The 27,246-nt window shown below is 42.7% G+C and overlaps 2 long non-coding RNA genes across 2 annotated transcripts; both read right to left on the bottom strand.

The window, feature by feature from the left end:
• Positions 1–5,469: 5,469 nt before the first annotated feature.
• LOC118218756 lies at positions 5,470–12,940 on the bottom strand. The gene is made up of 2 exons (XR_004763541.1): positions 12,751–12,940; positions 5,470–5,624 (listed from the first exon to the last, which is right to left on the bottom strand). It is a non-coding gene; the product is annotated as an uncharacterized LOC118218756 (long non-coding RNA).
• On the bottom strand, positions 9,150–10,210 carry LOC118218757. The gene is made up of 2 exons (XR_004763542.1): positions 10,051–10,210; positions 9,150–9,923 (listed from the first exon to the last, which is right to left on the bottom strand). It is a non-coding gene; the product is annotated as an uncharacterized LOC118218757 (long non-coding RNA).
• Positions 12,941–27,246: the final 14,306 nt, after the last annotated feature.

Raw genomic sequence — 27,246 nt, 5'->3', positions numbered from 1 at the left:
AGTCCCTTTGTAAGAGCTTGATTGAACTTATGAATTTTTATTTTTACTGTGATTTTTTACTGTAAAGACATTTTATTATTTTTGTGATGATAAAATTGAGTGCTTATTTCCCCCACATTTTCCCAGACTGCATTGCTGTGGAAATGCGAGAAGGAAATCCTGTATGAGAGATTGCAGTTTTGGTAAATTGAACTTTTTGAATGGTTGTTATATGCATGCATGTGTTGCAAATGTGCAACTATAATGATAACTGAGAACAAAAATTCTATAGGAGTAAAATTTAAGCCCCTTTTTTAAAGGTTAAGAGGACAAAATATGTGCAAGATAAGTCTATGGGGAAAAATGCCTTTGTGCTTCCACATCAAAAGCATCGGCAAAGTTTTTTTTTCAAAGTCTGTGATTTCAAAACAAAGGACTATTTAGGAGAAGTGGTAGCCCGAACGCTAGCCATTACATTCATTCATTACATCCATTTGTCTGTGAACTATGGAGGCAAGACAGAGAATGCAACCCCAAGTTGACAAGTTTAATTAACCCTTTAAGGTGCAAGATCACAAGCATGTGATTTGATTGTTCTCAACCGAACATTCTACAGTGCTGATGTAACAGTCACAGCTGGCAGTTCGAAAGCAACGGAGTTCTAGAAGGCTGACTTTGAATTTTTTTAACTGACGAACAACACAGTGCATCAACCTGCACTTCAAAGGGTTAAAGCCACAGGCAGGAGTAAGCGATAGTGGAATGCGTCTCTGTGCCAGACTGGTAGGACCTGGGCCTGGGTTGGCTCGCAGACATTGCGCCATTCAAGCCCAGACTGTATATTGGCGCATTGTTGGCAGCGGCTCATTTGAATAGCCTTTAGTATTTCGTGTGAGCAAGTCAGCGCTATTTGCATTTCTTCCAGTCGCGAAGGTTTACAGGTCAATTGAGGCGGGCTGAAAAAAAAAAAAAATCTTAAATGCCAAGGAACTTTTTTCTCTTTCTTCCCCCCCCCCTTCTTCATCTTCTATGGTTGTCAGGCACCTCATTATGCGCGACTCTTCTTTTTTCTTTCTCTCTCTCTCTCTCTTGCGCTCTTTCTTTGCTGTCTCCTTGTAGTGAATATATGGTGGTAAGGGGCTGGAATACCTTTGTTGGTATTTTGGCGTGGCAGCTGGAGATAAGATGGGAGTGGTTTGTGCCAAGTGTCCATTACATTGAACACTTTGGATGGACTGTAAGGCAGTGTCGGGGGGGGGGGGGGGGGGGGGTGTAGCAGCATCTCGCCCTGCGGCAAACCAGGGTAGCGTACCAAAACGATCATAATCATTTTAATTCCCAACCCTAGGCTTGTGAGTAATTGAGCAAATGGGCAAGAGGGTCGAGAGCATTTTACTGGATGCGTATGAATGCATTTGCCCAAAGTGTCGGGGTGTGTATGTGTGTGGACTGTAGCTACAGTGCAGTACGCCACTACGTACAGTTGGATGCGCAGATGCACAGGGGTACTGTGTGACAGTCTGATAACTCCAGCAAGGCTTTTAATTTCCCGAGTCTGGAATATTAATTATGTTAGTAACGTTTTTTGAGGCGGTGGTGCATGATGTCAGTGCATCAGTGCAGTGAACAGAAACAAGTTTGTCAGAGTTGCAGAGATTGGGTTGTTGAGATTTATAAATGTGGCAATATTTTCAATGGTTACTGATATCTAGATGCTTTGTGAACAGTCATCATTTTTTAGTTTAAGCTGAATAATGGACAGTAGTGCAGAAACTCTAGGAAGTGCACCTGTCCTGTGAGTGTGTGCATGTGTGCGCTTGTGCATGTGTTTGATTTAGGGGCTCGCCTGATGTTTGACAGTGTGACTCAGTGCAGGAGCCGGACGTGTGTCTCTGTGGGAGTGTTTAGCTTTGCGTCAGTGGGACAGGATCACTGGGGAGTTAGTGCTCTCTCTCTGCCCCCCGCTCTCTTTCTGCCCCCCGCTCTCTCTCTGCCCCGCTCTCTCTCTGCCCCGCTCTCTCTCTCTCTCTCTCTCTCCTTGCCCCGCTCGGCCCTGGGAGCTGTGTCTGCGACGTGTGAAAATCAGCGCACAAAGGGGGCTGCTTATCTGCATGCGCTCAGATAAAAGGGGCTTTTGTTGCGGCCGGCGCGCTCATGACCGCTCACACCGCGGTCCCCGGAACGCCCCCCCCCAGCATGGCCTCCCGAGTTTTATCTGCAGAAGAAACCAAAACTTTATTATTAATTGATTTATTTACATTGTTACAACATCAAGTGCGCACACACACACATATATATATTTTTAGTGATAAAACAAAATCTGTGTGTTTTCACAAAAAAAAGTAAACGTATATGTCAGAGAATATGGTTTTTATTCTTACGCCATGATTCTCCAGTTCTCCATCTCTGTTTCTCTCCGCTAATGTCTCTCCATGTCCCCCCCCCCCCCCCCCCCCCCCCCCCCCCCCCCCCCCCTCTCTCTCCCCTCTAAATTTGCCCTTGACAGATATTTGACTTGCTTGGGCAGAGCTTGGCACAGTGCCAGTTTCTCACCCAATGGGAGGGGCGAGGGCTGGTGGGGGGGGGGGGGGGGGGTCTCCGTGGGTGTCGTTGGCGGTCCCCCCCCATGCTTGCTCAGAGCCACATAGGAGGGAAGTGGTCAGGTGGACCCCCTCCTAACCATTAATGCTCATCCACTCCTTCACCAACACGACAAAAAACAGCACCCCCCCCCCCCACACCACACCACCACCCTATTCCCTGCCTAAACCCCTCTTTTTTTTCTCTCTGACGAGCGAAACACAGACGTGAATGCAGAGAATAGATCTCTCTCTGGGCAGAGGCGAGTGTGGAATTATCCTGTTCATTTCTAAATCCATGGCTGGGTGGCACACTGTCTTGGCAGATATTTCGTGGAGGGCGTGGTAACACGCTATCAGACATTGAGGTCTGTGTACTGCTGTCCTCAGCTTTTCCTACAAAAGGCAGGCGCTCCCTTAAGGGAGCGCAGACATCAAGCCAATTAGGGAAAAACAATAACCACTTTAGCTGAGCAGGGAACGACACGTCAGCAGACGGGAGGTACCTGCTCTGGCCACACGGTGTGGAGATGGAGCGCCCGCGTCTGTCTCTCGCTGCGCATTGATGCGGTCGGCAGTCAGTCACCCGTTCTGCTCTGACGATGTGGACGTATAGGAGCGCTGCACGTCTTCTGTGTGGGTGTGGATGGTGGAGAACGGTGCTACTGGTTTATTTCCTGCACAGACAGGAAGTGAGGTGTGGCAGCCGTGCGTTCTCTGTGCCCTGACCTCTGAGAGTAGGGGCAACAGATTGATTGTGAAAAGAAGACTGTTTATCTCCTCCGCCGTTTGCACGGACGCCTGTGTCACAATCCGGCTTGCGCCAGTGGACGTGACTGCGCCCCGGTCGGGCCGACGCGCTGGAGATACGCTGCGCGGTTCGATGTAATCCGCTTTTGCCGAGTTCTACTGCAAGTCACAGGACATTTTGGGCTTGTCTGCAGTTTGCTTTCGACCCACACAGCTTGCAGTGACTTTATAAAGTGATCATTTGCTGAGTAAGAGAAAAACGTGTCCGTGCCTGTGTGTGTTTTTATTCTGATGGGATCGTCTCTTTGGCAGTGTTCATCATCATGACTGATAATACTGCAGAATTCTCCTGAATCAAAATTTTAACGATGCGTCCAAAGAGCCAGGACAGTTATACAGTAGTAGAGTCTAAAACATTTTAAGTAAGGAAACTTTAATTAAAGTAGAGAAATATCACAGGCTTCTTTTTTACTTCATCACAGTTCCCCTTTTTTTGGGGGGCTTTTTCTGCCAGTTTAGGACAAAGGCTCTAAATCTGAAGGGTCATCGTATCGCTGCAGCATCGAGGTGATTCATGGCACCCCCCAAAAAAACAGAGGGAGTCGTTCGTTAGTGTTGAGTGAGGGAAGGCTGACTGTGTCCCTCCCTCCCTGGGCGAGGCTTCGGCCAATCACGTGCCCCCTTGCCAGGGCTGATGACCACAGTTGGCGCTGTAACTGTCAGGATTTCATTTCAGACTCTGCACTGAGAATTTCTGCTCAAGGATTCCCAGTAGTGATTTTGCTCAGTCTCCTGACTCCTAACTACGCATTTCTCTCTTCGAGGCTGAGCTTGACCGGTTGTGGAAATGGTGAAATAACGTCTGGCTTTCCTCTGAAAGATCCTCCCCCACCACCAACCACCCCGATATCAAAACCTTTTAGCGGTTGGATTGGACTGTTAGTTCTGTATTATTCTCTCATTGAGATTGATTGACCCACACGAGTGTAATTATTAATTCATTTTTATTTCATTTCTGAGCTGATCTGGAAGATAGTATAAAAATGGCAAGATATGACCATCGGCAGCTTTTTAAAGAACAAAAATATAAATTGGTTTAATCGTTAAGATTTTCCAGGGCAGCCAAAATAAGGTGTGCATGTCTTAATTCACAATCGTCCTGCCGGGTGTGGTGTATTCCCGCCGACTGGGCTGGGCGGTGTTCCTGTGCGTGAGATGTGCCAGAGTTCGCATGCAGTGGCCACCCAGCCCGGGCTGCAGAAGGTTTTCAGGTGTCACATGACCACGCGTGTGCCTCGTTAAGCGGTCCACGCCGGCGGTGATGTGAGCGGCGTTAAACTACAGTAAGCCATGTAGGAGGGATGTGATTAATGGCTGGTTGGGTGGTGGAGAGCCTGAAGGGGAAGGTGGAGGTGCTGGTTCTGCTTCTCACTGAATCATTGTGGGCGTGACGGATGCTGGGAGCTGGGTGATTGGGTCTGGACCAGCGAGTCCGTGTCCCTATCCAGCTTGTGACCATGACGTGGCACACGCCAAAACTGTAGGTGACCACCTGGGCTGCTATTCTCACTCCCATAATGTTGCCTGTGCACTCTCACACTATTACTCACTCTCTCAATCTCTCACTCTCACCCTTAATCTGTCTCTCACCCTCCCACACTTTTACTCACTCACTTTCTCTCACTCACTCTGACTCCCTCTCTCACTCTCAAATTTTGTTCAAATGCTTTACAAAACGGGAATGTTTTCCCTCATGCCTTTTTTAAAAAAAAAAGAAGCTTTATTGGTCTTTTGGCATTGTACTGCTTTTATCTTGTAGATTCCTTGAAAAATCATTGCCGTTTGTACAATGATTTACGGGACATCACTTCCAAAGTGTAAGAACGTTTCGCTCGTGTTCACTCCATTTGATACCTATCAGAGCCCAAATATGACTGGAATCAGATTTTCACACTCCACCACGTTGTCTTATCAGCAATCAGTTAAAACATGCTCTCTGGGAGGCGGAGAGTGTAAATCATTCTAAGCTTTTCAAATATTACATTTTCTCTGTAGTCCCAAATGAATGAGACAAAAAATATAGATTTTTATTTTTTATTTTTTTTATTTTAAGAAGTAAGAGCCGTTATCTTTCCGGACAGGTCTCTGTTTTTTGCTAAGGCTTTTGGTGTGTTCGCAGGAGGGGAACGATGCGTCTGCCTGGGCTCGGGTGCATCTGGGCTCTTCGTCACTGCCTGCACTGGGCCGAAGTTTTTTGGACGGGGGTAAGTCCGCTCCTCCAGCCAGCCTCCTGTTCACCGCTTCCCAGCAGAAGCCCTGCCGAAGCAACGAGGTGAGTTATTCCCCCGTTGTTTTAGTTATTTAGGCTTTTGCCTAATTAAAGGCATGCCATTAAGAGTAACTGTGCTTCATTGTGTGTGTTACTTGCCTGATTTTTACATCCCCACAGGAATTTATCGAATAATAGATGTCTGGGGAAAATATACTTTTGGTTACTGAAAACACTTGCACTTATAAAAGAGGATATTATTTCATTATTAAAGTTTTCAGCTTTCATTAAACTTGTTCTATGAATGTCTTACCATTATTTATAAAGCTTCTCCAGGTAATCTTGTATAAATGTCATAAACCAAATACCGAAGGACTGAGTTGATCCAAATTTATAAAGCTCCCCTGTATGCATTAAAATAGTAGTGTTGAGAGGTATAGCAAATGAAGATCCACAGAAAGATAGGTCCCTAATGCAGTCTGTGTGTATTCTTGTTGTTTTCTACCAAGAAAAAAAAATTTAATACAACTTTCAAAAGAGCACATACTGAAAGGTTTTCCTATGGTTCACAAGTCTATAAAAATCATACTGACATAATTAGTCTAACATGCAGACTTCACAAATATAGAAAATAAAGAAATGTACAGTTTTGTATTAGAATTGATTTTGCAGCTGAAGTTCAATTTAATACGCAGAAATCAGTGATAAATATTGTACCTTTTTTATTACTAGTCTTCTGCCCAATACTATCGTTTCATCACTTTTCAAAAATTGTCTAGTAGAAGTAGTTTGAGTAATATGCGCTTTTCATGAAATTGATTGAATTTAGAAATTTTTAAAACGTATTTATTACTTTTTAATAAAACATTTTTTTTAACAGACAGTTATGTCCTTAACACCTCTGTTATTGTCCACCTCATGACTACCATCTTTTAAGCTACACTGGGTTTTATTAAATATTAATAATATTCTAATCAATTTTCAGCAAAAAGTACTTTAGTAATAAAGTAGAGTCTGTTCAGTTTCTTGAAAAGGTTGATAAAGTTTTTTTAATATGCTGATGTAGGTGGCACATACATTTTTTAAAATTATGATCTAGTAAATTGAATAATAAATTCAGTGATGTGCATTCCAGGTAAAAATGCATAAATAAGGTACAGAACAATTTTACGCATATGAAAAGGCACAATAAGAACAAGACACCGAATAGTTCTCTGTAGCATTGCCCTCCTGAGGAATAAAAAGGCTTCAGAAAAACAGTGGATTTGTTTTAACACTGCGGGCATCTGTACGGGATAATTCCGACATGTCAGAACTACTATTCAACCAGGGAATGATATTGATTTAACTAAAATAGATGGAAAATGTTCAAACTTTTTTAGTGCAGGATTTGCCTTAACATCAAAAACAGACTGAGCCAAGCAAAAACATGTTATTCAGAAGCTTTCTAGCACAAAGGTGATGTTTTACGGTGCAAACCCTTTGTTCAAATAATGCTTTACTCATACCTATAACCATGACATATGGGGACTGTAATGTATTAGCATTAGTATTTCTACCACCGTACATAAATTGTTTGCTCCAGTACATCCCATAATGCTGTTATATAACTGAATCAGAAATAGATTTTTCTTCCCACCACAGTGGATTTATCTGTTTGTCCGACTTTTACGTGTCTGCATGACTTGCCAAAAAAACACCCAATTTATTTTCTTAAAACTCTATGTAATGCTAACTGTTGATTTGTAATTTCCTGTAATGTACTGTAATGTAGGAATTGTATTTTCTGAAAGTCTAAATTTGGCTTTGCAGTGTGCAAGTGTTCTGTGGGTGTAAACCACATTTAAAAGAAATTGGAGCATTTGAGAATTTAACATTTATTCATAGGATCACAATAATGATACAAGCACATAAATTATAAATTGGTACAAATCTGCAATAGTGTTACATTTCAGTAGATGTAATGGGTACCCATTTTTTAGCCAATTAAATGAAAAATCGAGTTTTGATAAATATGTGCTCAAATGAAGAAATGCAAATATATTGCTGGTAATTTATTGAAATCTTTATTCAGTTAGAGAAGTTAAAAATATTTTATATTTTGGAAGCCAGTTTCCATGTTGGACACACTGGTCTTTTTACTATGTTGTTCATTCATAAACCGAGAAATTATAATTTAATTAAATATATTTAGATTTTTTAATCAATTTAACATCGTTTATTTGTAATTCAGAAATGCTTTTAACACAATTTAAACTTGTATATAAAAAAATATCCAATATTGACGTTAAAGTACACTGTGAGCAAACTGTATAGCCTACAATATATATTCACAATCAGAATGTGAGTTCCAGGATTTCACTTTGATTGTTTTGTTTCCTTCAATATTAAAATTGTTTTATAAATGAAAATATAATGGAAAATGAAAGGTAAATTAATTAATACACAAACACCACACATGCACACACACACACACAAACAAACTTATGCATTATGCATTACTATACTTTTACCAGTTCCACATAGATCTTTGAAAGATCTCAGAAAAGTAGAAACGTTTTGGCAACGTGATTATTTTACAATGATTTATTTTTAATAGTCACCTTAATAGTCAATAGTCATGTTCGTTTTATGTTTTATTGTCAGGATATTATTCAAATTTTGTTTTGATACATGGATTTCTTCAGATTTAATACCTTGTCAAAATATGTTTATTAGCTTAAATGACATAAGCAGTATACCTTTAGAATAATGTTTTGGAATACCTTCAAAACAGAACTTTATACGTTTTAATATTTACAGTTTTACTTAATTGATTGTATTTTAAATTAATTCATTTCATTTTTACACACGTTCTGTGTTTTGTTTGATAATTTAATTATAAACCCTGTCTTCATCACTGAATTTAACATAGTACTTGGACCATTAGTATTGAATTAACACACCCCATTTGTCCATATAAATGCAGTTTATCCCTTTTAAACATCACTGAATTTAACATAGTACTTAGACCATTAGTATTGAATTAACACACCCCATTTGTCCATATAAATGCAGTTTATCCCTTTTAAACAGCTTTTGGTGCTGAAAGCTCTTGTATTGACACCATAAAGTGAAAATGCTGTCATGATTTTGACTGGTTTTTGCAGATATTGTTTAAGTTTTATCAGAGGGCAAAGGGTTAATCCCATGTCTCCTCAGGAAGACTGAAAAAGCATTCATGCTGGGTCTTTTTCTCTTAGAAACCTTAAATCCTTTTGTTTACTCAAAGCTTATATCATCAGTCTCACAAATAAAATAGAACAACAGCCTGTCAAAACAAACAAAAAATAAAAAGTCACGGGTTTGCCTTCCTGGGAAAGTACACTTTGCTGTCATTGACACGTGTGCTTTTAAAAATAAAATTGAGTGCCACGTTGAACTTCTCTCTCTCTGGCCGCCATTTTGTGATTTTAATCATTCATATCCGCCATTTTGTGATTTTAATCATTCATATCCGCCATTTTATGTGAGATGATGTGGTTATTTATTGAAGTATATCAGTAAATCTGGGGAGTTTTTTTTTTTTTCTCTTTAAGAAACTACATTACTTCTGTGATCAATTCAATTAGTTACATTCTATGCACTGCTGTTCTTATGGAACTGAATATATCACTTAGTTTTATTAGGAGGTGAAGAGTTTTTGGAATTTGTATTATTGCTGCAATTAGATATTTTCTTTTCTGTTATTGGTGGTCAATCAAAATTGCAGTCATGAGGCTTTCAGTAATTTTACTTTATTTCCTCACATGCACACAGATTTCATTAGCATCCTTCTGTGCCACTTCTAATTTATTTGCAAACAAGTGCTTATACTGTGAACATGAGTCACAAATGAATAGTTTTTCGTGATGCCGTGGGAAGGCGGTGATGGTGTTCTCTCGTTAAGCTGCGCGTAGCTTTGCTTTCTCTGTGGGACGAACGCGGTGAATGCGGCGTGAGCGTGCCGTAAAGCGCTGGGGCAGGGGGTCGCCGATGCCGGCGGTGCCTCTGGGGCGCGAGGTTAAGTGGCGGGGTCCCGGGCGCTAATAAGGAAGTGATGTCGGACACACTTAAGTGAGGTCCCGCGGGAGATAACCCCTTAATCCCTATTAGTCAGTGTATGGGCGCTCTCCGCCCCGCTCGGAGCGAAGCGACGCCACCGGCCTTTCAAAGGGGGCCGCCTGCGCTCCCAGTGACCCCGGGGTCACGCCCTTTGTTCCCCACTCCGTGGGGGCCTTGCCCTCTGGGGTCACGCCTGGAATGGAGGAGTCCTTTAGGCACGTGCCGGGGGTCTCAGTTCGCCGGGTACGACCCTGCCCCCGCTCCTGCGCAGCGAGAGGGAAACGTCAAGCCGTGAGGTGACCTCCCCCCCCCTTTTATTTTCTTAATTATTGATTGGAGGGTTTTGTCCCCCCCCTTTGAGGTGTGGTGGCACGTTGCTGTTGCTCTGACCGCGTGCGGTGTGACGGACAGGGCCTAGCACGTATCTCCGTCAAGCGGCTGTAAGTCTGCGGCACAAGGCCACGGCCACGTCCTCGTCCTTCCCCCGACGGGACCGTCCCGTCCCCCTCTAATGTCCTCTCTCCTTCCCTCACTCTTTCCTAACTGCGAGCGCCCGCTCTGTGCCCGGATAGACACAGAGGCCCTCGTCCAGCACGCTTGCTGTTCTGTCCTGATAAAACCTACGCTGGTTAGAGCTCAAATTCAAACTCAAGAAGAAAAACAATAATTCCGTAAGTCGTGACCGACACATTTTTCCTGTAGCAAGCAAAGGCGTTAGTGCTGTGCTTTATGGAATGAAACAAAGCAGTTTTGAATTTTACATTTAAATATTATAGTAAAGCATACTATGTGTAGTACAGTATACACATTTTGCATGCTCAGAACATGCTTTTACGCATTCTGCACACAATGCAGAACAAAGTATTGTGCCATTTTATATGCAAGATATTGCAACAAATTAATAATGTTAATTACCAGAAGCTTTATATGTTGTGTAGTAGTACGGGACTTTATTACTGACATTACTCCTTTCCTTCTTCAGCATGAGGCCAGTTTTATTTCCCCTTTTTAAGGCTCTAAAGTAAGACATTATTTTAGTTCCCTCTTATTCTGCAGTTATTTAGTGGTAAGTAGAGAGAGGGAGTTTGTTGCGTGGTGCTGATTTATTTGCTGGATAGCAAAAGCCTTTTCTGTTATTGAACGATTTCAATAAAATGTCCTTTCATAAAAATATTCACTCCCTGTACAAAATTCCCCATGAAGTGACCTGTATAATTTCACATAATTAACTTCTTAAATTTGAGCTGTACTTTGACACAAACTTGTATGGTCCAGTAGTGATTGCATGCTGGAGAAGAGTAATATTTAAACTTTGAATTCTTGTCTTGATATATTATGTCATAAAATATTGAAACTTTAATATTAATGCATTGTTAGCTGTGAGTATCTAATTGAGTGTTTTGAGAATTTGTTAACAGTTAAGTAATGCATTTTATTTTCTTTCATATCTGGCTACAAATTATTTAGCACTATGGCAGTGAAAACCAGGGGATTTGCATCAGGCTATTTTAAACTTTTGCCAGAGAAAATAGATTTAATGCTTCGGGTTAAAATCTTGTTTATTTTCTGTATCAAAGCACCATCTCTGTGTGAATATTTTAAAAGCACAAGTTACTATTTTATTTTATTGATAAAGTCACATATATTAATGTTTTCATGCACTTTTCTAATGCTTCATATTGAGACTGAGTGAGGTGTGCTTGCTGCTGCATGGGCAGACAAAATGGCTTCCCCTGCATTGTTTTGATATTGGTCTGTTTTCCGTATTTAATCCTGAATTACAGAGTTCAGGTTTAATTATAATCAGGTTTTATATTAACCCATCTCCCTGGCACTATACTTGTGCTAGAGCCACATTTTTGGTCTGAAAGATTGCAGGGGAGAGCATATTGGGTGTGTTTATGACATGAACACATGCTTTCTATGATTTTTTTTCCCCCTTTTCATTTAGTTGCTCTATTGCTTTGGTGAATGACATACAGGTTCTCATCAGGAGACGCTTGATTCCAGGAATAGAGTTTAAAACCTGTTTCTCAAGTCTGTCCTTTTTTCATTGTCTGAGTGAGTTTATCTCACGGATCTCAGCCCCCGATAGATCTGAGTATGTTTGCTGTGTGTGTGCGTGAGGGACGTGCTCGAAACACTTCTCTAATGTATGTAAACAAAAAAAAAACGGTAGTTGACCACGTAACTGATCGATCGCTCAGAACGGCGGTGAGAAGGTGAAGAATCGCCGGCGCAGCTGCGTTAATTAAAATGTGAGAAATGCTTTTGATTGAGTCATGCGAATGCAGAAAGGGTGAGGTAATACAGAAGCGCGTACTGTCGAAAGCTGGCAGCAGACCCAAAACAGAAAGCGTGTCCTCAGATGAACTTTTGGCAATACGCACAACTTTGGCAAGCCAGGGCAATAGGTCCCAGCCACAGATTAGAGACTTAACAAGAAAGTTCAGCTCCTATCCTCAGCCTATCTAAAAGAGAGGAGCCTGGTGGGACATGGTGTGCTGTCGTTTTTCAGTTATTCTGACCTGTATCTTAAATCTGCGTTCGCTGCGGTACGCCGATATGTGCGATGTGCCATACGTTGGAGTTCTGTTCAATTGGCTAAAAGACGTGGCGAGATGTGACGTAGGGGACTTCTTCGCGCAAAAAAGGGGGTTCCGGTTCGCGCCAAAGCAGGCGTACCCTGAAATACTGTGACCAAAACGGCGTTTGTCACAAAAAAGAGAGAAAACGAGAATGGGGAAAAAGCAACAAACACTTCTTTTACCCCAGTGGGCGTAACTAGTTTTCTCGTCTTTTTCGGGCGATGCTTTCTCGACTGCGAGGGCGAGCGGGGGTGTGAGAGGAAAGGGGAGCGGGGCAGCCAGAGGTTCAGCCATTTTTGGGCAGAAATGGGGTGGGGTCGGGGGGGTTTGAGGGCACGGCGTCCCTCCTAATAAGCAGCGCGGGCACAGCGCTCACGCAGGCAGCGGGCGAGTGCCACTCGTGTGCCAGCCCTGCAGACATTATTAATCGCACAGCATCTCGCATCAACAGCATAAACACTGCTTTAGTAGCAAAAATATATATATATAAAAGAATCCCCACCTTGTTATTGCATGCAGTGCCCCACGTCTCTCTCTCGTTCTTTCTCTCCCTCTTTCTCTCTCCTCTCTCTCAGCTTGTTAGGTGGGACAGATGGATAGATTAGGCTTTCTTAACATATTCCACGATAAGAGTTTCAGATAAAGAGTTTTCCGTTTTGTACTCCTGTTGCTGCGGTGGAGGGGAGGGGGGGGGAGGGGGGGCGGCTGTCTTGGTGGATAAGTGCAGCTACAGCCAGGAGAGGCAGGAAGTTGTTTTACAATAGCGTTACAGTAATCTGCCGCAAAAGGAAAAAGCCAAATGTTAGTCTCTGTAGAGTGGATAGCAGCAGAAAAAGGGTTTTTTTTTTCAGGGGGCGGGGGTTAAGGGGGTGACAGGGGTTATTCTGGCAAAACAAATCAGTTGAATAAGTGAGAAGGTCTTTGTGCTGCCGGGAGATCCTGTGCGTCTGTGCAGACTGCAGGAGCTGTGTGCGTAAGAGACACAAGCTGCAGAAACACTTGGTATGCAGCAAACTGACTTCTGACTCGAATCTGTGAAACACAAATGAGGGCAAGTGGTGCGATATGGGAGGGTTAGGAACGGGGGGGGGGGGGTGGGGAGTGGGGGAGTTGGGGGCGGGGGGTTTGAAGCCAGCCGTGGTGCATTGTGGGTATTTTTCAGCCCAAGCATACCGATAGCTGCCTTTCCTGGAGGATTTCAGATTTGACCCCTGTCAGACAGACAGACGCGCCGGACTGTGGGCTATTCTCGGGTGGCAGCCTCGGTGGGGGGGGGCGCGCGGTTTTTGGCGGTTTAGCTTCTCGGCGTTTGCCCACTGCGTGGGGTTGGCGGGACAGCACTGCGTTTCTCAGACTGCAGTCATGGCAGCTGCTTCACCTCCAGCGCGCGGCTGAAGCTCTCACTCAAACGCTTATCAGGCTTGACTCCCTGCCAGCATAGTTAGGCGGTCCGAGCCACGGTTAAGTCAGGAGTTGTCGGATTTGCTGCACGGAGAAAGCGATATTAATGGATCGGCAAGTTGTTCTCGCGGCTTTTGTGCCTCCACAGTCGTATTTTTGGGGATATTTTTATTTTTTAGTTTTTACAAAAAAAATTTATTCAGACGTTCTGCCTTTTTATCTCTAGGGAGACGAGGGAATCTGCAGATCCTGGAAGAGAACGCTTTTATTTTTCCTTTCTTTTTTTCCCCTCTTTCTCTCTCTCCCTGAATCTCACCTTGCACAGAGCCTGAAAACGAAGTTGATTATTCAATCAGCTTTGGGCTGTTTAGCATATTTGAAGCTTCCTTCGGCAGCCCCTCTCCAGAAGCGGCTTCTTTTCTGCTTTTTCTTCTCTCTTTTCTTTGGTGGGCGACCAAGGTGTAGAGTGTTAGAATGGCGTGAGCTCGCTCTGCGTCTGCGTGCGCAGGGAGGAGCGGATTCTGTGTCACTCTTCTCTCTCTCTCTCTCTGCTGCCCCTCCTTCCCTCCCCAACTGCTTTCCTCCCTCCCTCCCTCTCTCTCTCTCTCGCAGTCGCTCTCACCCTCCCTCCTGATCTCTCTCTTCACTCTCTCTCCCTCTCATTCTCTCTCACTCTCTCTCTCCTCACTGTGTTGGACGCGTGATGAAAAAAAGCAGCTCGCTCACGCACTCCGCCGTGCTTCGCATTTCATCATCAGCTGGGCTTCTCTCCCCAGCACACCACGCTAGCTCTCTCTCTCTCTCTGTCCTCCCCTCTCTCTCTCTCCCCTCTCGCTCTCTCTCTCCTCCCCTCTCACACTCTCTCTCCTCCCCTCTCACACTCTCTCCTCCCCTCTCTCTCTCTCTCTCTCCCCCTCTCTCTCTCTCTCTCCATACTTGCAAGAGAGAGGCTGGCGCTCTGCAGGGAGAAAAGAAAAAAAGTCTGCTGCTATTTCTACAGCAAGGGCCTCCCCTTCAGACCGCCATAGGAGGAGGGCTTTTTTTTTTTTTTACTACTAACTGGATTTTAACCCTCTGCCTCCAACTATCTGCACTCAGCACTAAAATTTCCTGCAACAAGTTGCTTTTTTGGGGCGTTTCTCCGCGTTTTGTTGCGCTTTTTTTTGCTCCCTTTTTCCGATATTGTCGTTGCTCTTCCGTTGTATTTTCAGCGGACGTTATTTTCTGCAGCCTGGCATTTTTTTATTCCCCCTCACCCACACCCCCCCCCCCCCCCCCCCCCCAACCCGCAAAGCGATTTTTAAATTGGGGTTATTTTAAAATGTCTCTCGCCTCCTGACTTTTGCGTGTTCCGCGATGGCGCGGCGTGGCGGACTGGCGCCTCTCCACGCTGCTCTCTACAGGCTTTCCCGGGGAATCTCGCCTGGTAACTCGTTTTTGTTGTCATGCTTGTTGTTCTGTTTGTTTTTCGCTGCCAAAGGCAAAAATGGCTGTGTCCTCCGAGCACGTTGCACATCTACGCGTGAAAGACACGGGGCTCGCTCACAAGGGCTGCACCCCTCTCCCTCTCGCTCCCCCTCTTTCTCTCCCTCTCTCTCCGATCCCTCTCTCTCTCTCTCTCGCTTTCTCCCTGGCTCTTTCTCCTGAGCAATGAGCTGTAGTGGAGCTCTTTCTGGGACAGGTGCCAATTCCAAACAAAAGACTTAAAAAGCCAATGATTTTTAAAAAATTAAAAGAAAAAAACGTTGATTTAATTTGTGTATGAGGAGGAAGAAAACCGTTTGCTCAGAGTCGTGTAATGCGTGTGGCGTTCAGCGATCACGGCATCGCGGGTCTTGACGTTTTTCTGCATGTCTGTGTATAGTTTTGAAAATGATTCCGGTGCAGAGTGGGTGAGAGGGAGAGAGAGAGGGGGGTTTCTCTACTTTGCTGTTCCTGTAGTGTAGGCATTCGAGTTGGGGAAAGGGGAGGGGGGGGTTCGGTAGGGGAGTGGTGGGGGGGGCGGGGGGTTCCTTTTCCAGACTGCTGAATAATTCATGGGGCCCGGCCAGCGTTTGACGGCGGACGGGGCGACGGCATTAGCATGCACCAGACATGCCGTTTGTCTGTTTGCTAACATTCTTTCGCTCAAAGACTTGTTAACTAGCAGATGAGCTTCAACACGCGTCCTCCCGCCAGCCCGCAGGCCTGGCACCGCGGCGGGCGCTGCCCGGGCTCCGCCGGGAGATGGCGGTCGGGGCGCGCGGCTCCGGGGCCCGGGCTCGGTTGCTAGGTAGGGCGCCGCCTCTCCCCCGCGCGGGCGCGCGGCACCTTCGCCACACTCCGCCTCCTCCTCCTCCTCTTCCTCTGCGACGCCACCTCTGACGGCCGTCTGTCCTCTTCGCCAGAGCTGCCGATCCCGCGAAGTTTGGGGAAGAAGGCGCTCCTCTCGCGCCCGCTCTCTGGACGCTCGCCCCAGCACCTGCGGCTTCTCCATTTTCGGGGATGTGTGTAAGTGTCGCCACCGTTCGTCCGTGTGTGTGTGTGTTTGCGATCAATACTTCTGTGGTAATTTGTACGTATCTTTCATCTTGCATCTGTAATTGTGTATATCTTAACTGCATTGAGTGCAACAATGTGAAAATGAATATTTGGTTAAATTATTTTCCTTTTTTTAAAAAAAAATCGTTATGTTTATACTACCTACAAAAATATGCAAAATACGTCACTATTAAAACCAGGATTTCAGAGCAGTTTTATGAGTTCATATGAACTATGAAGTTCTCTTTCAGTTAAAAATAAAAATGAATGTTTGGCTTTGTAAATCGACCAGAATTGCACATTCTTTGCGCATACCGCCCAAAGACGCAAGAAAGCTTGTCAATATGGCCAATGCGCGCATTACTTCAGCCTCTGATAGTCATAAATGCATTACCCGTTTTAATTTAGTTTTATATTGCCCTACTTATTTAATAGTAACTAAAGGGTTTCCCTGGCCACAGTTAGTGATTATTGAAAGGGACAGTTTTGGAGGGACTTTCGAGTGGCTGACTGTAGCATTGGGAAGAGAGCCAAATGGAACACACAGAGGGGCAAATTCAGCCGTTAAAATGCACTTTTATACAGCTGCCCGAAGATGGCATTTACAATGCCACTGCCAGCGCTATTCATGTCATTTTAAAAGTTTGCACACAATAATAATAATAATAATAATAGTAGTGCTTGTATTTTAGGCAGGTATTTGCTCTGGATTTCCCCATTGCATAGCTTGTCCCAGGCGACTGACCTTCTTCATGCTTGTGTGTCTCCCCTAGAATTAATGTTTATTGTTCTGTGTTCCACCGTTAAACAAGTGTCACTTTCTACAAAATAATTATGAAAACCACTTTATAATAATGCTACTATTTCGTCTTCAGTTATATTTTAATAGACTGCATGTAATTTTGTGAGTTAATTCATTTTGGCGCATTTTTTTCCCCCAGCTGTCTTTTAGAAACATTTTTAGAAAAAAGTAAAAAGAAAAAGAAAAGTTTAGGGTGGTATCAACGAAAACTAAGAGCAGGATATGATGATCGCTTTTTTTCTGAAACTGTTTGCCTGCTTTCAAGTTTAATTTAATGAACCTATATTGGATAAAATTACGTATGTATTTTTAAATGTAAAATGTACTTATACATGTTCCTCCTTTTTCAGATATTACCATAAGCGTATTTGTAGCTTAAAGCGACTATAAATACAGTCTTAGAAGACACTTCTGTCTTTTTAACCACATTTTATACGCAAGTACTTCTGTTATTTTCAGCTTTCGTAAAGCTTTCACCTTTGAATGCTGCTGTGACCGACGATCTTATAAAATGTCTTTGTAGTTTTTGTGATAAATTTTTACTAAACCTATAAGAACCTACAGGTAACGGTCACATAATGGGTTTTTCTGATTAGTGTGCAGAGATTTACCAGTCAGGTTTGTTTCACTGGTATTTTTATTTTTAGAAAAAGTAACAAACTCTTATAATGGTTGGAATGACTTAGTTTTTTTAAGGGGGTAGTTTTCATTTATTGTGAGTGATTCTACTGTGTATATATTGATACCTGGATACTGGGTGGCGTAAACTGAATTGGCTTTGAAAGGGCCAGAAATTGTATTATTTTTAGGTATTGACTTTTGTCTTTTGGCATGCACTTGTGGTTTGCGTTATTTTCTTATTGCAAAAAAATGATATCTTTAGGTTTGCACCTACCAATTATACTATTTTTTAAAGTCTGTGCCTACGGTTAGTATTAATTTTTGGAATGCACTGGCAATTAAAAAAAACAACTTTTTGTTTTGTTTGTTTTTTTGGTATGCCTTACAAGCTTTAGTTTTTATTTTTCCTTTTATCATTCCTTAATCTTTAATTAGGAATATGAAGGGTAGTTTGTATGCATGCACGTGGATTCTGGGCCATTTTTAAATTGATTTACAACTTTGGCCTTTTTTGAAATCTCATGCAGCAGCGCAGGTTAGGCTCCCAGTTTCGGACGTCCAGCAGGGGGGACGTTAAGGTTGTTGGTTTGTGTGCACGTGTGTGCTCCACCCTGGGTTGGCACGGTCACAGAAGCAGGCGCCATCTTTCCTACGTATACGGAGGTGATGTGATGCAGAGTGGGATTGGGGAGGCAGCCGTCTACCACAGTCTACCACTGTAGTGTTTCTTATTCTATTTATTTTTATTTAAAGCTTATTTTAATGGGGTGGTCCATTAAGAGCAGTTTCTTGTTTGCAAAGATGACCTGAACCATTTGCCCATCTGGCCAATGGCTGTGTTGTACACATGCAGTACTAATGCCAGTGTAAGGTTCAAACACTCTCTCTCCTTCACACACACACACACACACACGCCCGTGCAAACTCACGCACAGGTCTGTACCTCAGCATACTACACACAAGAGCACATTCAAAGTCGCAGGGTGTCACGTATGAACAAGTACAGACAGTCGCTGCCATGTGTTCTGCAGTCAACAAGGGAGGGGGGGGGGCTGCCCTGAGTGGCGTTCCCACGCCTCTTCCACCCCCTCCCCCCACCTCAAATGAAAAAAAAAAAAAAAAAAACTGAGACACACACATTAAACTAAGGGAGATCCAGCTTTGTTTCTGAGCAGTCCCCCATGTTTACTGATGACCGCGTTTCAGCATTAACCTCAGCTGTCTGATCGGATCTTTTTTTCTCTTCAATTTCTTAACCTTTTAATTTCTGGCTAAATCCAAACTAATGAACACCTCAGTAATCGACAGTCTGATATTTAAGTATAGTGTAACAAGTAGTATAGTGTAGTATAGTATAGTATAGTATAGTGTAATAAGTAGTATAACACTAAACTTGAAGTATTGAAATTCATGTTAAAATTATAAAGGTCAGCAGAAAAAACTTAGAATTTCTTTAAATTGATTTCTCTGAATTCCGATTCAACTTTAATTTAATTTATTTAGTCTCTGTTTCATGATTTAATTCTGCTGATCAGCACCCAGCAGGGATTTTCGTGCAGCATTATCAGCACTGTTGATAGTGTATGAAATGATATCCTAGCACAGGCCCAGTTTGTGGGTTTCAGAGGTGAATACCCGGGTATTTCATGGTGAAATGATAACCGCTGTCTAGCCACATTCAGACCACAGTGATTTTGGTCTCTGTGTTCTCCACAAAATCAGTGTGCTGTGTATGGTGTAACAGCCCATCTCTTAGGAAGGGGCTAGACGAAAACATTAGCATTAGAAGACATTTCCGTTTGTGCAAATTGGCGTTTAAAATAATACAGTAAAAATACCTGGTTTTTAAAAAAAAATCTGACCTGGAACTTTTCTCATTTTATTTTGTTTTTCATAAATGGTTGCGAAGCTGGGATGGAGTAGCTAATTTATGGTGCAAAGGGATGCTGTGTGGTGCTGGGGGGGAGGGAGGGGGGGGGGGGGGGGTGCAGGGGTGCATTGTGCGTAACGTCCCGCTGCAGACCCAGAGTGGGTGTGTGCCGCCCTGTCTGTCCCGTCCCAGCCCCGCGACTCTGCTTTGTGCTGCGGACTCCATCTGAATGAGGGGCTGAAACAAAAGCCCTGTCTGGGCTTGTGGGAAAATGCCACGGCGTTTGTTTACTCCGGGAGTCCTGAAGACGAGACGCTACTGAAAGGGGCACAGCCGAGCTGTGGAGTTAGGCCACAGGACTGGACTGAGCAAATATAACCCACCATCACCCTTCCTAGTGCATACTTATTTTCTCCTTAATGTTTAGCACTCATAAAACCCTGGAATGGATTTATTAATGAATGTTGTCTATTAAATATTTTCCAGTAATGAAAGGAGCAAATAATTCATGTACATGCATGTCCATACATATACGCGTGTGTGTCTGTATTTATTTATAAATTCAACAGCATTTATCTGATAGATACTCGGTTGTAAATGTGTGCGCAAACACTTCACCTTCCTGTTAAGGTTTGTTCATGCAGGAATGGTCTGATTCATTGATGTCGATGAGCACACATTCAGATATTGAAAGATTACATTTTAAATTCCATGCTTCTATTTTATTATCCTGTAAAATGGAAGGTTCAATAATGTAGTGTCAATTTACAGAATATAATTTGTTAGTTATTAATAGTTATTGATTCTGAATGAATTAACTTAATTCAATAATAATTCAGGTGCAATTTAACCAAAATTTGAACTTGAACTTAATGATCTTTTTGTGAATTTAAATGTAAAATATTAAATTATAGCAAATTATGAGACTATGAAAATGACATCTGTGTATTTACACAATTTCTATGTATATATATGTATTTTTGTTTTCTTTTATAAATGCAAAAAACATTTTCGTATTGAATGTAGCATGTATGTGGGTGTGTGTGTGTGTGTGTCCAGCAGGTTTGTTAATGTGGAAAGCACAGTGTGTGATGCTGCATACCTGTGCTGTTTTCCAGGGCTATTTTGTAATTGAGTTTGCTAAATCAAATTTTAATGATTCTGTATATTATTTGAAAGCTCATTTTTGCTTCATTAAATTGCTTCTTATTTGTGAAATTACATTTCACAAAAATAATGGTTAATAAAATTAATGACAGTTCAATCTGTGTACCTTTTTTTCAGTAGTTACTGAGAAAATATTTTGCTTTGGGAAGTTTAGCCGAAGTGAACTTTTTGTTAATTGTAAAAACAATTGCAATTTATATATATATATAATATATATATATTATAACAAAGTTTTTTTTTTTTGTGTTTTTATTTTCACTGAACTTACTAAATACCATCTGTTATTCAGTCATGAAAATACATCTTTGAACCGAAGTTAAAAGTTAGTCATGGTGCCATGTGTTTTAATTTAATCTAAACTGACCCCATACTTTTTGGCAGCTTGCAATCCCAGTGTAAATATTGTGGCGTTTTGCATTTGTGTTCCGACAGCAGTGCTACATCTTAATTTAATCTTAACGAATATATAATTTTTCAATTCAAGCGCAGCAGACTTTGAGAGGGTTAAAGAATCGTCCATTTATTTAGGTATGTTGCCCACTTTATTGGCTTTTTGCTGTCCGTTTGTTTGTCATGGTGTTACCTGTTGCTCTTTTAGAAGTATCTGCATCGTGAGTCCTTTTGCATTTCTGCGGCATATGTTTGGCTATCCTGTTGTATTTTTAAAAATGTTTAAATGACTCTGTGCTTATTGATAGGATGCATTACATTCTCATAAACGATGTATTAATATCCAACGCACTTTTTCCGTTACTACTTTTGTGTTACTTTCCACATATGTGTCAGTTACAATATTTTTCTCATAAATATACAATTTATGTATTGCATAAAAACAGACTGTGATGAAAGTAACACAAAATGTGTTGTCCTGAACTAGACATGGCGTGTTAAAAAATTGTGTTGTTTTTAACACATCTGTTTTGAGAGTGCGGTGAATTGTAGTAAATTAATTGTCACAACAGTCCCTTCCTTCCTCGTTTGTAAATTAACTGCAGTTATCGATGGAAAATAAGGATTTAGGCCAAAACAGCCGTTTCTAAGGGTGCAGCAGAACTGAGGATGAGGGTTTTTTTCCACCCTTTCCCCCCCAAAATGTATCTCAATCTACAGAGTTGTATAGTGTATTATGTAAAATGTATTTTATACAATATAAATAATCTTATCATTTGACTAATTCAGTCTTTAAAGGATCTATTGATATGACAACCAAATGCAATTTTCTGGCATGCAGTCTGTGTGCGCGTGTGTGCATATTCCTTCCAGAAGGGATGGAACAATATAGTTAAATATAGATGCATCAGAGTCAGAGAGAAATTAATGTACATAGGTTAAAATGTAAATGTAGTATGTTTTTGCCCCCCTCCCTTATTTCCTTTAGTGCATTATGGAAACTTAGATGACCGTTTGTAAAAAAATTTTGTTTCAAATTTTTGACAAATTATATCGGCTTGGCAAATGAGTTAGTTTCAGAAGAGCTCTTGCAGTTTTAACATCGCAACAGCACCGTGCATGAGGCTGCTCTGCAGTGGTGAGCAGTGGGCTGAGGGGGTCACTTCTGATATCCAGCTCCGTTCATTTTGCATGCATTAAAAGCACACAGAGCAGACGAGCGGAGTGAGGCAGGACTGGAATCCATGTTGAAGCGATTGGAATGGGAGGAGAATAGGGCCTGTGTGTCTCTGTCTGTGTGTGTGTGAGTGTCTGTCTGTGTGTGTGTGCGTGTCTGTGTGTCTGTGTGTGCGTGTCTGTCTGTGTGTGCGTGAGTGTCTGTCTGTCTGTGTGTGTCTGTGTCTGTGTGTGTGCGTGCGTGCGTCTGTCTGTGTGTGTGTGTGCGTGCGTCTGTCTGTGTGTGTGTGTGCGTGCGTCTGTCTGTCTGTGTGTGTGTGCGTCTGTATGTGTGTGTGTGTCTGTCTGTGTGTGTGTGTGTGTGTCTGTCTGTGTGTGTGTGTGTGCGTCTGTCTGTGTGTGTGTGTGCGTCTGTCTGTGTGTGTGTGAGCACCTGCGTCCGTGCTTGTGGTGTCGTGTTTCTTTGTGCGATTTATGATTGACAGACCATTACGTGTGGGATAAAACTTTATTACCGCTCTGCAGGGTGCTGACCACATGCTGTCACAGTACATTGCAGTTCTATCCTGCGCACTGCGAGCAGCTTCTCAATGCTGTACTGTACCGAGTTAAATAAATGTGGGAGCGGTCTCAGAGTTGGAAAGGCCGCAGTGTGTTACCGCTGTTCCTGCTGCTGCCGCTCTGCTCCTCTGATATGCTCTCTGTCTGATTTTGTCTTTCAGGTGTGTTTCAGCCATGTGAGCAGAGGCTGGGCATTAATCCAGGTACAGCCGCATTTTTATTGGGAATAGATTTGGGGAGAAGTGTACCGATGACATTTGGATCTGAGTGACAATGCCGTTATTTCAGATCCATGCCGTAATGCGTTTGTGTGTCTGTGTGCACGTTTGTGTATGCCTGCGTGTGTGTGCATGCAGGCGTGTGCACATGTGCTCTGAAGTCTGAAATTTCAGATTACGTTAATGCAGCAGGTAAATTGCAGTGAAGGTGTCATCAGTACAGGTTGTAGTGGTTGAGAATAATTCCCATAATTCCCTAGATTTTTGGTTGTTAACAGTCTGCTGAGTGTTTATATCACGACCGATTTAGAAAAAGGCCTGTAAGATGCCGGACCCACCTAGACTATGGTGCTGGACACCAACACAAGATTTTATTTAAAGTTCCCAGTGGTTTCACTGTTAATTTTGTTACTTTTGTGTTTATTAAGGAAACTAGTAGGGTTGGCTTGTGCATAGCATATAGTATCACTATTCATATGATAGCTGTGTTCTTATTCTCAATTTCAAATCCTTTTCCTTCAAATTTCCCCAATTTCTTTTCCCTTGGCAGTCCAATATCTCTCTAAACATTTGTGTGTGCAGAACCTTAGGCTAACAAGCACACATTGAGTAGATATCGGGCTTTGTAAATTTTATTATTTCCAGAGCTGCGGCCTGTTTGTTTGCCATTGTAGTTATGTTTTATGCATTCGTTTACTGGAAGGCAGACGGCAAGCCCTCGATAAATAGCACAAACGCATTAACAAGTAAGCAAGCTAACACGAGGCAGTGCTTTATTAGCGCTTACCATAATACTGGTTTCCATGACGCTGCATTCTTTGGCTATAATTTGGTTTTGGTTTGGGTTTCATTGACACAAGGCGATAACGCTTTACCCATCTGGACTGTGGCAGGGCTAATGGATGGAGATTTTAAATTCAGCTCTGCCGGGAAAGAATCGTGTTTGGTGTTTTCAAAGACGCAAACATTTGCAAGGAGCAAGTGATTGGCTGTGTCGTTGAACAGTGAAGCTATTTTCACTCAAACTGAAATTTTATTGTTTGTACATTTATCGTTCACAAGTTTACCACATTTTTAAAGTTCAAGGAAAACATTTTGGTTGGCACAATGGTGTCATTTTGCCAGCAAGCCTTTTTAGTTTTGGAAAACTATATATGTTGCAGTACCTGTACATTTACTATGTATCACTCCTTCACAAATATAAAACGATATAAATGACTACAAAATAAGGTGTGCAGTGCATGCATTTTAACAGAATGTAAATGTATATTTGTGATTCATTTGACAGTGTATTATGCTCCTTATTTGCCCTTCTCTTCAGGAAATTATATTAACATTAAAAAGCTCCATTAGACTGGATGAATTTTTTAAAAAGTGTGATTCTCTTGGTCATTTATGACCAATATTCCCTGATTTTCCAAAAACCTTTCACTGTTAATTTCTTTCAGTACTGCTTTTAGCATTTCAGTGTTAACAGGTAGTTTTGGTTTGGAGGGGAGTGATTTGGGGGACATCTTGCTGCGTGCAGATCTGTTTAACCTGAACGGTTGACCTTCCGTTAAATTTAAAATTTGAAAATTGGCACAAGATTCCGGTGGGCAGAGCTATGCAGTAAATTGGCCGACATAAGATCACGTATTTAACCGTTCCCCTTCAGCACTTGCAATCTGAAACTGTTCTGTGACATTTTCAGTGGGGCTTCATTTGTTGTTGTCTGTAATGGGAATTCCCTCAGATGTGCATCTGACTCGAATGCCAAGAAGACCTTTGTAGATATTGTGGTTTAGGCCTGGTGTCTTCCTTGCCGAATTATTTAAAAAAATTAAGAACTTAAAAATACTTAACCGACAGAAGTTCGAAGCATCTCAGACCAGTTCCACTGGGTTTGTCTCTGGGTGAGAAAACGTTTTTACTGTGGATTTGATTAAGCGGTTCATCCATGACTAGCCATTACTGGTCAAATTACTTTGACTGTTGTGTGAACACTAATCTTTACATGAAGTTCAGGTGAGAGTTGAGGACAGATGAGTCCATGCAAGTCTGTTGGTCATTGTTGGGCTTTGAATGAATGAATTAGAAGAAAAGAGAATAGATGGGAAACAAATGGAACACCTTTAACCCTGTGAAGAATAGGTTTTTTGGAACGTCTTTACCAAATTCTAAGTCAGTATTCTGGAACTGTTGCTTTGATTTACCTGCGATGTAGTGATTGTTACATTCTAATCACACGTGATCTTACACCTCCAAGGATTCACGTGAAGTGAACACAGTGTGGAATGAGACACTGGGACACTGATTTGTACCCTCTTCACAGCAGATGCCTTTGTCACCAATCCAAACGCCAGAGGGGTGAGCAATGTGTCTTTCCAAAGGAAGAGCGCCACCTACTGGCTCAGTTGTCCACTCAATATCCAGTTCCATTTCTCTCTGACCAGTTCTGACTAGTGTCAGCCTTTCTTGCACAGGACGTTTTGTTGTTCTTAACTGTGCAGGGGAGGTGTGTGTGCTGCAAATCATAAAGCAGACCTTTGCAATGTTTTGCTTTGAAGCAAGAGCCTTGACAGAGTGCACTCACTGCTGTATGTTCACCTGTGTCTCCTCCCCTTAACCCTTTAATGTGTAAGATGACACAAATGCGATTAGAACGTTCTTAACTGAACATTCTACTGCTGATGTCACAATCACTACTGGTAACTGAACGCAATGGAGTTCTAGAACACTGACACAGTTTTGGGTTAAAATAAATAATAAACTACTCTTCAAAGGGCTAAACTTTTGAAGAGACTGCTTTCCTTGCAGTACGCTAGCTGCCATTAGAGGAGTACCACGCCTAGCGTCATGTGCTGATTGATGACTAATTCTGGCATCAGTCTATATTCAAAGAAGCATTTTTTTCCACCACAGAACAATAACAATAGGCTGCTGTTTTACTGTTGCAAATGTTTATACGTATTCTTTGTCCAAGAACCCGTACTGCGCAGACTTTTTGAATTTGGTTGTTCGCTTTGCTGTTCTCAGAGTTGCTCCTAGCCTGTACAAACTCTTGTGTGCTTAGATTGCAGTGCTGTGATTAAAATGCCAATGTCGAAAACCATATATAAAAGAACCAGGGCCACAAGGGCACAGTCTTGACAACTATTAGCATCCTTCTGTGAAATGAACGCCCTTCATGTCCCTGGCTAAGTGGAAGATGTTAATTTGTACTCCAATCCATAACAAGAGGGGAGTACTTCAGGTCCCCTAATGTAACAAGAGTATAATTTCCCATACAATCAAAGCATGTTTTAACGATGAACTATCCACTCGTAGTCCTTCACTGATGCACGTAACACACATTGTGTGAACTGAAAGCCACAAATATATAAAAGCGCGCACACAAACACACACATACTTGCACAGGAGTGGGACTTGCTGTGGGTCTAGTGTGTTACTCCCTCCATCTAAGACTTTTCTAGCTGGAGTTATTAATAAGCAAGGTGGCGTAGAAACCCATGGGCGTATGTTCTGCTTCTCTCTCAGCAAGGTAACCTCGGGCGTCTGTGTACTGACACTCAAAGTTGTGTCACAGCGGTCGGATCAGAGACTGTGGAACGGCGACGGAGAGAAACCTTGCCAGGCTTAGTGCTTATATACTTATTACTGTCATTTCAGTGTGTCTGAGTACTTTTATTTGACAGGCAATCTCTTATGAATGCGAAGGTTTCGGTGTGAGGTCATACTTTGACAAATTGCTTTTGGCTCCAGTTGCCGGGCATGATTTTTCATTTTAAAAGTTGCTAATTCCCGCTGGTGTTCATTTGGGTGAATGTAATGAGGGCGGCGAGAGCGCTGCTAGTCTTCCTCTGAGAGCCTCCAGTTAATTTTCCTGCATTTTAGCTCATTGGTGATGTTAAATGGCGGGGCCTTGTAGCAACAAGACATTACGCACACCCAAGCACACGCACGCACACTCACACACACGTTCGCACAGGCAAACGCACGTTGCACAGAAGCTGGCGAAACGCGGTCTCCGGAATCGGCAGCTCCTCCAATCAAAAGCCGGCCTTGTTCCTCCTGCCGGCCGCAGCTATCTCCCCCTCTGGGAGCCTTTTACAAAATGGCTTCCGCTCCCTGCTTCTCCGTTCCCCCTGCGTCCATTTTGTTTGCCTTTGCCAGAGCTGGCAGGTAGCAGGAGGAGAGAGAGGGGAGGAGATGGAAGTGCAGGAGGAGGAGAAGAGAGGGGCTTTACTGGAGGGAGGCGTGGGGAGGGGGGGAGGGCGCGGGGGGGGGGGT

The sequence above is a fragment of the Anguilla anguilla genome, chromosome 19 (genome assembly GCF_013347855.1).
Source record: "Anguilla anguilla isolate fAngAng1 chromosome 19, fAngAng1.pri, whole genome shotgun sequence".
Classification (NCBI taxonomy): domain Eukaryota; kingdom Metazoa; phylum Chordata; class Actinopteri; order Anguilliformes; family Anguillidae; genus Anguilla; species Anguilla anguilla.
The sequence above is the reverse complement of the archived record's forward strand: the minus strand, read 5'-3'. Positions and strand labels throughout refer to the sequence as shown.